At 43.3% G+C, this 14,859-nt stretch overlaps 1 non-coding gene across 1 annotated transcript; it reads left to right on the forward strand.

Annotated features, from left to right (window-relative positions):
• The first annotated feature begins 5,852 nt into the window (after positions 1–5,852).
• Positions 5,853–5,924, forward strand: trnav-uac. The gene has a single exon. It is a non-coding gene; the product is annotated as a tRNA-Val (tRNA).
• The last annotated feature ends 8,935 nt before the right edge of the window (positions 5,925–14,859 follow it).

The raw sequence follows: 14,859 nt of genomic DNA on the forward strand, positions 1-14,859 counted from the left end.
GGAAGGTAGGATTTGAACTACTCAAGTACTGGACCTCGAATATTGAATGAGAGAGTGGCGGAGGAGGAGAGTATAACGGCCAACATTGTCAACGGCAAGAGGGCATTTTCTACGCTATGCAAAGCATGGAAATTGGATTGCTGGGGTTCGTATAGGGAGTGGCCGGAGAGGTAGAGTGAAACTGGGAAACAACGTAGCATTCAAGGATCATGGAAAGGAAATGAAGGTTGGAGATGGGGCGGTAATTTGAAAGCAGGGATGACCTATTAATATCAGCAATACTCTGATGGTAACAGTAAGCACCTCTATAATAATAATCATTGCTTTTGTGTAGCACCGTACCACATCTTCGAAAAGTCTAAAAATATTTCGAAGGATATTATGTAAAGTTTGGCGACTGGCGATTGTGCACACGGCTTCCCACAAACAGTAATGAATTGAGTGACCTCATTATGCTTATTGGAAATGATTCTTACGCCTGGAAAAGTGTTCCACCATTCGACTATCAAGTGGGTTTCTACTTAATGCTGAAGAACAGTGGCGTGTGTGGCGGAAGGGAATTAGAATATAGTTTCGCCCCACCCAAGAATCGAACCCATTTCCTCTGATTTGTGAGGCTAGGACACTAACCACTGAGCTATAGTTCTCTGTAATAATAACAATGTGGTCACTGAATCCATGAATATTTATGGGACAATGTTGTTCAGAGTTGGCTGCCATGATCACCCATAAAACACACAGTCGCAACATGTTACAGTAAGTTAAGTGAAGCGCATTGGGACGTCTCAGCTGGGTGATAAAGCACTATATCATAGGAAAGGATGATTATTATCTGTGGGCAAGTTCACTTACCTCAAACACATACTATTTATTAATTAATATAACTCAAGTTCAGTTAGGCCTCAGAATGTGTGTAGGCCCCAGGCTCTAACTCCAAGGCCATTTAAAAAACAACGACAAGATAACATTTGTATAACGTCTTTCACCCCGGGAGGATTTCCTGCATTGAGAGGGAATATCGGAGGTGTTTAGCATAAACAAGGCTGTACCTCCATCTGGGACAAGGTCCGGGAACTCTCCCAACAAAGGGAAGCCCAATTTGCCATACAATCTCAGCGCATCTATCCGAGTATCAAAGGTGTCTTGATAGACAACGTTGCAATCTGAATTCCGTCCGTGAAGGAGCGCAGTTTGTGCCAAAAGTTTTCCCACACCTAATCTACGCCAGGAGAAATACAGTTACAGAAACAGCAAACAGCAAGGAAAGGGGAGAGACAGCGACTGTCGACCACAATGGCCAGAGAACCCATTACTTTGCCCCCAATGCAACCCACCGACACCGATCATCCTGGCCGGCTCTCCAGGTCCACCGACAAGAGACGCTGCATGTATTGCCAGTGGAAAAGGCGGGTGGCGGCTCAAACGGCTAAAGAATAGGCCGCAGAAGCCAGAATGGCCGCCAAGATGGCCGACAGAATGTCCACAGTGTACGTGTTGATGAGGAGAATGAAAGCGGCGTTCAAAAAGAGGGGCAACGGGCCACCGGGCGAAAACACAGCCACACGGAAGGAGGGACAGAAGTTTTCGGTCAATCCATCTCCTAGCAGTGTCTATGGCGTTTGGTCGGAGACAGAAAACGGGCGGATGGTGATAGAGCGAGATAGGAAAGGGGAGGTATCAGACCAAGGCGTGTGGTGAGAGGAGCAAGGGAAGGAATAAAGAAGAGAGGTAGAAAGGCACAGAACGCTGGAAAAGAGAATAGACAAGTGTTAGTGACATTGCATGTCTCTCCTGCTCTGTCTCTCTGCCAAACCCCCTTGCTTTCTGTGACACACTTTGTGTATCTCTATCTGTCTCCACTCACTCATTGTTCCTCTCTTTCTCTCTTATTGTCTCTCTCCTTCTCTGTCTTTTTGTTACTTTCTTTCACTCTAATTCTCTCTCTCTCTCTCTCTCCCTCTCTCTATCGTTCTGAGTGAATCGTTGTTTCTCCGTCTTTCCCCGTCTCTCGCCACATCATGTGCTCTTTCCCCGTCTCTCACCCTATCAAGTGCTCTGGTACGCTACTCTGTGACGAGCGCTATATCACTGCTCGTTGCTGTTTCTCTCTCTGTTTCTCTCTATCTCTCTATCTGTCTCTCCCGGACATTCATTATCTCCCATGGCGCTGTGAAGAGGAGAAAGAGAAGGAAGTTCCTCTCTATCTCTGTAACTCTATATATTACACAGAGTGCCTTGGCCGGTATTCACCCAAATAATGCTTCAGTGAAACGCTTTGAGATGGTTTTACGACACGATAAGTCGCTATATCAAATGCAAATGCGAAAGATCTGCCTGTCTTTCACTTAGGTCTCTGCATACTTAAACACTGAAACGCTCCAATTTTTTTAAGCGGATTGCTCTCTGTCTCTTGTGTATCTTTCTCTCTCTGTCTCTCTCTCTCTCCATCTCAGTATTTCTGTCTTTCTTCACCAGGATCCAGGATATAGACATTACCAATTATCCAGTTGTCAAGTGTCTTGTGGCCTCTATTCACTTGTATCCTCAGGGATTTATTATTAATTATATTAATTGTGTGTGTTTTATTTACCACAAGAGTTCAATATGGTTACTGTCTGTGTCACACTGCCCACAAGTAGATAACGTAATGACTGTTTGCGTGCTACACTGTCAACAGAATGCTAGTGTAGTGACTGCTTGTGTTTTCCTGCCCAGAGGAGGTCAAGTTTGTGACAGTGTTTGTGTCAGATACTGCCCACAGGAGGCTAATGTCGTGACTTTGAGTTAGTTCGCAAACTGAGCCTAGTGATGTGACTGTGTGCGTTAAATGTTGATGCATTGAATAACTAATTTAGGAAACATAGACACATACAACAGGTACGTGGACCTTTGGCACGTGTCCATGTTTGAATTAAATCACCGGAATATATGTGAATCTTTCTATATGCAGGGTTAGCATTCCTGTCAGTCATGCGGGAGATGTGAGTTACACCTATGTGGTGGGGGCGGGGGGTATAGGACGAGTTTGGACGGGGTTTGGAAGAGGATCGGGATGGCAGGATTCTGCTTCAGTCTTCATGATTTTTACAAAATTGCATTCACCGAAATTTAAAGCAAAGGAAACGTTTGTGAATGTGAATCGGAGAAAATGGTGTAAAAGTATTGGTTTTGCCATAAGTTTGTGGCGGAGGCTGGAGGTTATTGGTAACCACCTCATTCTGTTTCATTTTCTCTCATTGTCACATTCACAATCCTGGAGATATCGACTCCTTTCACCCAATTTCACACTTGGATTCGTGATTTCTGAGTTCAATTCCGGGCAGGGCGAAACCTTGGGCAAGTTTACTTACTCCACACGCCTAATAATAATCCCTCCATAAACCGAAAACAATAATAAATTGGTCATTTTCAATCTACGACTCTTTGTGGGACATTGCTGTGCTCAATTGGCTTCCGCGTTCGCCCACAAATATACAGTCAATTCACTTTACATTGTGTTCTGTGAAGCGCTTTTGGACGTCCTCCTGACGTGAAAAGCGCTATAACAAATGCAACAATTATTATTACTAATATTATTATTTCCCCTCTTGTGGCGATATTTGTGCTTTAGACACTTGATATTATTGTGCTCTGATCAACAATTGCCTGAATGGTTTACAACCGGTTTTGTCTGATGGCCATCGATTACAAAATTGCGTTTTCTGAAGTTTAATGCAAACAATGGAAGTTGCAAATTTACCCTGTCACAGTTATACAAAGTTATAGGATTAACGGTCTAACATTACACATGAATTCGGCTTTCTGCATACCGCTTCTCTGTCTCAAGCTTCCCATTCCCCATTTACCAAGGTTTCCATCAGCTCTCTCCGTCCCATCAACGGCAGCTCACACCAGTGGAGGCTCCCAGCTCCAGTCGATGCAACAAACATACGCCTGCAGGTTTCGATTTATTTCATGGGATTTGAAACAGATATTATCGATTTCTGCAAGGGCAATGTGTTTACTCAGAATTGATTGGTATTCTTAAAGTCATTCTTCTTAAAATCCAGAAGTTTCGGAGATATTGTTAATCCACATCAAAAAGGAGTGGCCTGTCCTAACCGAACCATTAGTTTTCTTAATGTACGGAGCTACAAATGTAATGTTCAGGCTTGTTGCAAAGCATTTGTCGATATTCAAATATCTACTTAATTTACCTAATATACACACATCTAAATGATCATGAACATTATGGGCAGTTGTACAGAGACCAGACCTGTTATAAAGAGATCAAGCCTGTTATACATACACCAGGCCTGATATGTAATGACCAGGACAGTCATAGAGAGAGCAGACCTGTTATTTGGAGAAAACATCTGTTATACAGAGAAAAATCCGGCTATATATTGAGCAGAACTGTTATACAGACAAAAAGGCCTATTATACAGAGACCGGGAATCTTATACAGAGACCATTCGTTTTATAATGAAAGTAGTCGTGTTGTAAATAGACCAAGCCCGTAACACACAGACCAGACTGGTTACACTGAGACCAGGGCTGTTATACAAGGACCAGACCTGTTATAGAAAAGACCTATTATACAGAAACAATACCTATTATATCCAGAACAGCCTACTATTTAGAGACATTGCCTGATGTACGGAGATCAGGACTGTTATGCAGAAAACAGGCCTGATATAGAGAAACCAGGCCAGCTGTACAGAAACAAGACCTGTTATACAGACAACAGGCTTGTTATATAGATAACCGATATGTTATACAGACATAAGGCCTGTTATATGAACAAAATATAACAGGCACCAGGTTTGTTACTGAGAAACAAGACCTGTTATACAGATACCAGTTATACACTGCGGGCCAGTTATACCCTGTTAAGGCCTGTTATACAGACAATAGTCCTGTTGTACAAAGATCAGGACTCTTAAACAGAAATCAGGCCTCTTGTATGGAAACTATGCTTGTATATAGTGATCAGGCCTATAATGTGACAAGACTTGCTAACCAGAGACAATGAACGTTATATCCACAGCAGGCTTGTTTTTTAGATTGCAGACAAGATACACAGAGACCAGGGCTGTTTATACAGAGACCCGACCAATTGTACAGAGATCAGGCCTTTTAAACACACACATTGCCTGCAATAGAGGCAACAGGTCTTTCGTACGGAAACCAGGCCTGTTATTGAGACAACAGGCCGTTTGTGCAGACATAAGGCCAGTTACACAGACCAGGCATATAATGCAGAAACCAGGCCTGATATACAGAGACTAGGCCTGTTATGAATAGAAGAAGACTGTAACACAGAGACCAGGCATTTTATAAAGACAACAGGACACTTTTTTATTAAAATTTAGGCCTTTTTGTATGAAAATCAGGCTGTTATGCAGAGATATGGCCTGCTATACAGAGACCAAGACTACTATACAGAAACCAGACCTATTGTGCAGAGACCAGTCCTGCTTTGTAGATAACTGGCTGGTTGTGCAGTGACCAGGTCTGTCATAGAGACACCTGGCCTGTTATGGAGACAACAGGCCGACTAGTTCTTCAGAGACAGGTACTGTTCTTCAGCCATCTGAATATCTTATAAGGAAACAAAGCCTTTGAACCAGAAATCAGGCCTGCAAAACAGTAACGAGGCATTTTACTCAGAGAGCAGGACAGTTATAAAAAGACAAGGCACGTTATCCAGTGACAATTCCTGCAAAACAGAGATCAGGTCAGTTATACACAGACCAGATCCGTTATACGGAGATTTGGCCTGCTTTACAGAGACCAGTTGTGTTGTATGAAAACAAGGCCTGTTGCACACATACCAGAACAGTTATACTGAGATAAGGGCGGTTATGTGGAGTCCTGTAGCTCAGTGGTTAGAGCACTCGCTTTACAAGCGAGAGACCTGAGTTCAATTCCAGGCAGGGCGAAACCTTGGGCAAGTTTCCTTACTCCACACGCCTAATAATAATCCCTCCAAAAAAACAAAACAATAATAAATTGGTCATTTTTCAATCTACGACTGTTTGTGGGACATTGCTGTGCGCAATTGGCTGCCGCGTTCGCCCACAAATATACAGTCAATTCACTTTACAGTGTGTTCTGTGAAGCGCTTTGGGACGTCCTCCCGACGTGAAAAGCGCTATATCAAATGCAAGGATTATTATTATTCCAATATCAGGCCTGTTATACAGAGAACTGGCCTGTTATTCAGATTCCAGGCCTTATACAGAGAACTGACATGTTTCACAGAAAAGACTTCTTATACAGAGACACAGCCTGTTATATCAAGATCAGCCTGCTATACAAAGAACTGGCCTGTTGTACAGAGAACAGCAATATTATGCAGAGACCAGGTCTGGCGCAGAGAAAATACGCAACTATACCGAACCAAGGCCAGTTATGCAGACAACAGGCTTGTTATATAGACAAGAGACCTGATATACAGACACAAGGCCTGTTATGACAGACAAAAAACTTGTCAGATAGACAAATGTCCTGTTATACAGGCATATTTTACAGACACCAGGCCAGCTATGCAGACACCAAGTGTGTTTTACAGACACTGGACCTGTTATATATGGAAACCAGGGTAGTTATACAGAAACCGTTCCAGTTATACACTGCTCAGGACTATTATACAGACGACAGTCCTGTTATACAGAGGCCAGCCTCTTAAACAGAAATAATAATAAACATTATCATAACAATAATCATCCTTGCATTTGATATACAGGTTTTCACGTCTTCTCAACATCTCAAAGCACTTGACAGAGCATATCGTAAAGTGAACTCAACATACATTTGTGGATGAAACGTGGCAGCCAATTGCACAGAGCAGTGTACTGTTGCACAGAGCAGTGTACCACAAACAGTCTTGGATAGAAAATTACCAATTCATTAATGTGTTTTTCATTTGAAAGGATTAGCATCAGGCCTCTTGTATGGAAACCAGGCTCGTATGCAGTGATCAGGCCTCTTAAACAGAGATCAAGAATGCTATTGAGAAACGTGACCTTATCCGGAGACCAGTACTGTTATACAGATGACACGCTTGCTTTACCGAGACCAGACCTTTTGTCCAGAGACCAGGCCTGATGTACAAAGATCAGACCAGTCATACAGAGGGAAGACATGCTAAACAAAGAAAAGGCCTGTTATATCAGAACAGTTATACACACACCAATGCTGCTATACAGAGACCTGACCAATTCTACAGAGTTTAGTCCTATACGGACAACAGGCCTGGTATGCAAATATCAAGCCGTCTCTACAGACACCAGGCCTGTTATGGAGACAACATGCCTGTTTTAAAGTCAAAAAACCTTTTCCTATGGACAACAGACCTTCTATTCAGACACGAGGTCTGTTAGATGGAGACAAGGCCTGTTGTGCAGAGACTTGGCCTGCTATTAGTAGTTGAAGCCTGTGACATAGCGACAAGGCCTGTTATACAGCTACGAGGCCTCTTAAACATAAATTATGCCTGATATATGGAAACCAGGATTGTAATCAGAGATCAGGCCTGTTATGCCTGCCAGTTTCTGTGTTGTATATTCTAAAGTATTCTGTCCCTTACGCTCACCACTCTATCTCACTGTCTCACATACAAACACTCACCGTCACTCCGTCTCTCTCACAATAACCCTCTTCCCCCCTCTCTCATTCACACCTCATATTCTCTCTCTCTCTCTCTCTCTCTGTCTTCATCGCTCTCACACTCACCCTTTCTCCCTCTCTATCTCTATCACACTGAAACTCTCTCTCTCGGTTTCTCTCACACTCATAACCCACCCCCCCCCCCCTCTCTCTCTCTCTGTCTCTCACACCAATCCCACGTCCACGCCCCCCTTTCTCACACTCATTATTGTAATCATTATTATCACTACTTTTCCTCCGGTCCGAAATCAGGCTCAGCCAGTGCTCAGTTCTGATACGGTTCTCTGTGTCGAGAGAAAGCGATCGTATCACTAGTTTTTTGATACTACTGTCATTAACGTATTATCTTTGCTTTATTATTGTCGTTATTGTTATTAATATCTTATATTAGCATAGGAGTATTATATCTTTTTATAGTATATTATTATTTCTATTCTTATTACTAATAATTAATTGATATTATTATACTAATACTAATTACTAATATGTGAACAGGGTGACTGTGTGTGAGATACAGAGAGAGAGATCGTGTGACAGAGGCAGAGAGTGATTGTGTGTGAGAGACAGAGAGACTGTTTGTGAGAAATAGAGAGACTAAGTTTGTCATACTTTCGGCCTTGTCCCATTTCGGTAACATTGCCCGCAACCAGCATTGCCTTGCTGTGTAGGCTACTAAGATCCTGAAACACCATATCATAATATGCCGGCTTAGCTACACCAAAAGCCTTCTCGCTCTTCTTCCCAATTCTTTGCTCGAGAAGATACAGATAATACAAAATTCTGAAGCTCCTGTCCTCTCCGAAACCTGACTCGGATAACCAACCATCACCTTTCTTGTTTAGTTTCATCGCCTACGCATCCCTCAGAATCTAGTATGAAAACCTCGTTATTACATTTAAAGCTCTCCATTGACTTGCTGCCAATTAACTATCCGGCCTCTTAATGCATATCAGCTGGTCAGCTCACTCAGCGCAGCGGACAACAGCCGGCTTCTCGACCACCACACCTCCCACCCCAATTATTATCGGTGGTTATGCAGCATCTCTGTCCTCACACGCTGGAATTCTATCATGCAATATCGCCACCTCAACCCTTCTTTTACATCATTTAGGTCAATGGGTAGAAATCTTCCCCTTTGACCTTGCCTTGGCAAAATCAACAACCTTCTCTCATTTTCCCCCACATCTCCTAACCGCAACTCCCAGCTCGGGTCCAAAAAACACTTACTGTCTAACGACCTTGAATGCCTTTCCGACATGAGTTCCATTATACAAGTGTAGTTCGCTGTTATTTTTGTTGACACAAACAGCTTCTAGATCTCACATACCCAACACCTCGCTCTCTTAAACCCAAGTCTCGACTGAAAAGTCAACTGGTTCCACCTGATGTGTTGTCACCTCCATCTCTGCCCACTTGACATTGAACCACGTCACTGCAATGTGTACTTGGACATTATCTACGACGAAGGGCGATACATTTAATTTAAAATTGTTTGTTCATGAAATATTCCTGTATGTAACACTGATACCTAATATTAGCTACTCTCTGTTCCAAGTGTAGTGGTGAACTTAAGTGATACAGTGAAATGAAGCAGTGTGTGCGAGGCCGGTTCGGGGTATGCCCCTGATAAATGTGCATCTTTATCCCAGCTCGTTGACCGGTCCGAGTCAAAGACCCATAATCGAACAACATCTGCAAACTCTTAACTAATTTCAGCCCCTGTCTCAATTCCACCAACAATACCAACCGCATTCCATGCCCCATCCCGGCCTCAAGAACATCCCCCGACATAATGCTCGCCACATCCCCAGCTCCGAACACGGCCTCAACCATTCCCCAACCAAACCCCATCGCAAACCTTGACACAATATAGAGTCTGATACATCAAACATTGGCCCCAGAATGTTCGTAAAAGGTATTTTACATTTACTTGAACCCTCAGCCCTTGATGTCGATCATAGGAATAAATCTCGCCATTGATTAATCTAGAAATGGTAAAACATGAGCTCTTTCGTGTGATACTTATAGTGTTTTTCAGGAAGCCTCGGGTAAAGCCAAACACACATTTGGGGTTGTGGGTCACAGCAGCAGCGAGACAGCAGGGTTTACCCAAAATGTTTAATTTGTCTGGGTGCAGAAGTGCTATTCCAGCGTTTCAAATACAGTGCCAATCAAACAAGACTTACGATGGAGAACCATTTTATCTTTTATTAGATCATGAAAAGGTATGATTTCCAATCAAGGCAGGTTAATGATTTAGTTTTACAACAAGTACCAGATTATAAATTGCAGCAGCTGTTGATTCCGTCAAAGAGTTATATTCCATATCTTCTGTACGTTGGACTAAAGGTAAACTTTACGTACAATGAGGAAACAATTCGCAAGTAAAATCAATGTGTGATTACTTAGAATCAAGTTTGCTGTAAAGTACTTCATAGCGCATAATCTGATTATCAAACATTTACTTCTGTCGCTCATGGACACTTATATGACCTATAAGCTCTCTTATCTGCTGTGATTACTCACTGTTCGTTTCCTGCTCTCAGCAAACCCATCTTTGCCTCACATTTCACACGCTAACCGTGGCCGAATTCACTGTTCCCTCGAACTTATCGACCTTTCTTGCACTTTCATAACCTTTGATCATTCTGATTGATGATTAATTGGCGAGGCGACAGAATGTAGTCCTGTAGCTCAGTGGTTAGAGCACTCGCTTTGCAAGTGAGGGACCTGAGTTTAATTCCAGGCAGAGGGCGAAACCTTGGGCAAGTTTCCTTACTCCACACAGAGCCTAATAATAATCCCTCCAAAACCAAAAACAATAATAAATTGGTCATTTTCAATCTACGACTGTTTGTGGGACATTGCTGTGCGCAATTGGCTGCCGCGTTCGCCCACAAATATACAGTCAATTCACTTTACAGTGTGTTCTGTGAAGCGCTTTGGGACGTCCTCCCGACGTGAAAAGCGCTATATCAAATGCAAGGATTTTATTATTATTATTATCATAATGTAGGGTTTCACGGATGGACTGCTGTTGGAGGAAAGAGCGAAGCTGGCAAGCTACTCCGATTCTATAAGCTTGGAACGACAACAAAGGCTTCAAACGGGACGTTCGTTGGAGAGCAGAGTTGGGTCAAGGGAAGGTTTTTTTAGTGTATGGGTGACGCGTGCTGTGCCAGTGCACAGGAAGTTATTAACGCGGTCTGTTAGTTGGGATCAAGGAGGTGCAGATGGGAATGGAGAACAGTGGTAGAGCTGGTTTCAAGCGAGCAGAGTTTGAGTTTAACATTGCTAACGAAGTGGGGGAACAAAGACGGGGAAACAGGGCAAAATTGAGGAGGAAGGGGAGGATAGGGGCTAGACGTTGATCGAGATTTGGGGAGCGGATAGTGGCGACAGAAAGGACCAGTTTGCAGGGTTATGGTGAAAGAACACGAGAGTTGCGTCAGGTGCGTTCAGCAGAGGCTACCAAAGATTTGAGTGATCGGATATTGCTGATGTATCAGGAGGACTTGTGCATGTAGAACGCGATTCAGAAGATGATGGGGTCAAGCGTGACGAGGATGATAGAGAGTAAGTTAATCAGAAAAGGTGACCAAGGAGTGCAGGTTATTGCAGGAGGAGGGCCAGAATTTTCCCAGTTCAGATGCTTCCAGTGGAGCGTAGTTGGCATACAAGGGATTTTTCTCCAGGAGCGTTAGGAAATTCACGTGGTCTTGTGGAATGGAGTGGGATAGTGTACTGAAATCAGCGAGCCAGACCACTGATAGTGTGCGGCATCTGCAGCTATTAACAAGTACAAGATTATTTAATTCCTACCTCTGCCCAATTCAGAGGCACAATTCCAATCCCAGGCACTGCTCCAAAAGCGACCAAAACCACATTCCCGTGCCCAATGCTAGCCAAATCCCCAACCCGAAACGAAGTTTCAAGACTTGACCAACCAAACACTGCCCAATAAACAGTTTGGATCCTCAAATATTGCCAGCAATTAGTCCGTAAATAAGCTTTGACATTTAACACAACTTCGGCCCTCGGTGATGACCAAAGGAGTAAGAGCAATTCATTCAGTGACCAAAGAAATGACAAAAGACGAGATCCTTTAATGTGATGGATAGCAAACTCTTCAAGAATCTTCATTTAGAGGCAAGCTTAAAGCGAAGCAGAGAGCCACCAGAGGTTATCCAAAATGTTACATTTGTCTGCGCGTACAAATGGCGTGGCAGCGTGTCAAATTGAGACGCAATTAAACAAGCGTATCATTCTGTACCATTACACATTTTATTAGATCATAGGAACATAAGAATTAGGAGCAGCAGCAGGCCATTCGGCCCCTCGAGCCTGCCCAACTATTCGATAATATCATGGTTGATCTTTAGACGTAACTTTAACTACCTGCCGTTCCCACATATGCCCTAATCCCTCTATTTTTTTAAAAAAATGTATCAGTCTCAGCCCTGAAGCTGTTCAAGGACTGAGCATCTACAGCCTTCTGGGGTAGTGAAATTGGTAGTGAAATGTTTCCTCAACCCTGTTCTAAAACGTTGACATTTAATTTTAAGTCTGTGAGCCCTGGTTATAGATTCTCCTACCAGGGCAAACAGACCCACATTGTCTACTTTATCCAGGTCTTTAAGAATATTATTTGTTTCAATAAGAACTCCCCAAATTCTTCTGACTCTAGAGAATATGGCCCTAGTTTATTCAGCCTAGCGTCATAGGTCAGTACCCTCATCCCAGGAACTAACCTAGTGAATCTACGCTGCCCCCCGTCTCGGGTAAGTTTGTCCTTTTTAAATAAGGAGACCAAAACTGCACACAGTACTCTAGATGCGGTCTCACCAAGGCCCTGTACAGTTGCAGCAACACTTCCCTACTCTTGTACTCTCAACATTTTGCACTAAACGCTAAAATGCTGTTCGCCTTCTTAGTTGCATGCTTCACCGGCAAACCAGCTTTTTGAGAATGGTGTACAAGATCACCAAATCCGTCTGAACATTAACACAGTCTAATCTCTCCCTCTCTAGAAAATGATCTGTTTTTCTTATTTTTAATATTATTGTTAGATATGTGAAACGGCGTTGTTTCCCATCAATCTTGGTTGATGATTTTTTTTTACAACTGGAACAAGATTACCAACTGCAGCAGAAGTGATTCCATTTAACATATATCTTCCTTATCTTCTGCACCTTGCACGGGGCGCATATTTTATGATCTAAATTACAGAAACTTTGCAAGTGAAACCAATGTGTATTAACGTAGCATTAACTTTTCTGAAAAAATTCTTGATAGCACATACCCTGATTGTTAAAAGTGTACACGTATCGCTGATAATCATCTTCACGACCAAGCAATTATTTTAACGGCTATGAACTCACTCTGCTCGCCTCCACCCCTCAGGTACCTCGCTCTTGCTACACAGATCCCACGATTTCAATGCACTAGCTTTCCGATTTGTATACTCCTTCCCCCTTGCTGACATCCACGCACGTCAATTTATTTTCACCCCTGCAGAAAAATCCGTTGCTGCCATCTCGGATTGCTTCGAGACATACGAACTCCAACCACTCTGGCACTCCTCCTAAAATAACCTACCCTCCTGCTCTACCACTTTCATCGTTCTTAGTTTTGCTGGTTTATTTCCAACTGTAGCTGTAGACTTCCTCTCCCCCAACACCCCACACACCCCATCCACTACCTCTCTATTTATTCGTTTTGCCAGGACGTAGGTCCAAGTCCGGTTTATAGAGAGCCCATCTCTGTAGAATAGATCCATTTTGACCCAGAGATGGTGCCAGTGGCCCGTAGATTGAAATCCCCTGCCTCCGCACCTCTCTTTCAGATACGCATTTCGTGTTTTTAATTTGTCCGTACCTGTACCAATTTGTGCATGTTTCAAGCAGTAATCGGGATATTATTACTTTGCAAGTTCTACTTTTTATTTTAATTCCCAGTTCCTTGAACTCACTCCTCAAGATGTGCCTACTGGTCCAACCTTTATCGCTGGTATCTATGTGGATTGCCACAAATGCATCCTCCCCCTCCTGCCTCAAATTCTTCCCCAAATTCTGCCTCAATTTCTTCAACAGCCCTGAGGCGACGTCCTTCGCGCTGGCCCTAGGAAATCACCAGAGCTTTCGTGTCTCCTGTTGCGATTGCAGAGAAGTGTGCCTGTTTTCCTGACTGTACCCAACTATAAATAAATTCCGTCTATCTCTCCACACTCGTCTGGCCTCCTGTATAGAGGTGTTGTAGTCAGTTTGCCCATCCTCCTCACAAGCTTCCTTGTCCACACAAATTGCAAGCATCTCCTAACTGTTGGACAAGGTTAAATCATGGTGCTTCTCTGCCACTCTTGCTGGGGCCCCTTTACCTGCCTGACTGTCAGTCATGGTGCGCTGTCCCTGATCAGTAAGGTAATCTATACCTTCCCTGAGCCTCAGTGGAGTGACTGGCTCCTCTACAAAACTATCCAGTAAGCTCTCGCTTTCCCTAATTCTGCTCAGTATCTACACCTCAGATTACAGCTCAACTGCTCTGAACTGGAGCTGCCTCAGAGGCAGACACTTGCTGCAAATGAAGCTGCCAGGGATCTGATTGCCCTCCATCAACTCCCACATACCGCAATCCTCGCACACAACCTGCCATGCAACTATCTCCTCTCTCTCCCTCTCGCTTTCACTCTGTAACTAACGGAATTGAAAAATAAATTAAGCTTTTCTTTAAAAATAAACTTCAAGTTTTTTTTAAGTTTTTTGTTAAGTTTTTGTAAGCACTTTTGTGAGTATTTGCCGTGTTTCAACAACTCCGCCGCTCTCTCCCTACTCCACTCTCCGGCACAGCGATTGCATCAATCAGCTAAGCTATGTACCCTCTGCGGGGCATCGGCTCTATCACGGCTTTGCCCTCCGATTCCCTCCGACACCACTTAAGCTGAATTTGTCATTCTAACATATTTGCTTTATTTAATCTGTTACATGTATTTGTATAAATAGCTCTTGTATTGTGACTGGTTTTGGCTGATTGCTGAGGAAGATGGAGAAACACTGAGTCTCTACGTAACTTCATTTGAACGGAGAGGACTTCAGGTGGATTTAACGGTGGTGGCTGGGCTGAGCGATTCAGGTTAGAGTTCTGTAGTTGGAGTAGAGTGAATGGAAACGTGTCCACTGATGTTAGCCAGGGTGAAGCATGGGACATTTA

This window comes from Callorhinchus milii, unplaced genomic scaffold (genome assembly GCF_018977255.1).
Source record: "Callorhinchus milii isolate IMCB2004 unplaced genomic scaffold, IMCB_Cmil_1.0 Scaffold51, whole genome shotgun sequence".
In the NCBI taxonomy this organism is placed as follows: Eukaryota; Metazoa; Chordata; class Chondrichthyes; order Chimaeriformes; family Callorhinchidae; genus Callorhinchus; species Callorhinchus milii.